The sequence below is a fragment of the Ruditapes philippinarum genome, unplaced genomic scaffold (genome assembly GCF_026571515.1).
Source record: "Ruditapes philippinarum isolate M1 unplaced genomic scaffold, ASM2657151v2 ctg2589_1_1_1_1, whole genome shotgun sequence".
Classification (NCBI taxonomy): Eukaryota; Metazoa; Mollusca; class Bivalvia; order Venerida; family Veneridae; genus Ruditapes; species Ruditapes philippinarum.
This window is the reverse complement of record NW_026857848.1, coordinates 264,045-264,270: the sequence shown is the minus strand read 5'-3', so window position 1 is coordinate 264,270 and position 226 is coordinate 264,045.

The window sequence follows — 226 nt, the reverse complement described above, 5'->3', positions numbered from 1 at the left end:
TTGTTAATCAGTCGTGGACCAAAACTATCTGCTATCTGGGATGTTTCTAAATTTATTTTACCATTACATGTTTAAATATTGAATACCGCTTAAGCCGGCATGGACAAATTAAAACGAGTCGGCAAAATTTTCATTTTGCCAGTTTTGACTTTCTATTTGGGATTCTATTTCTCTCTTGTCAAATACTTTTTATATATGTTCGTGTTTTAAGTGACCATTTCGCATA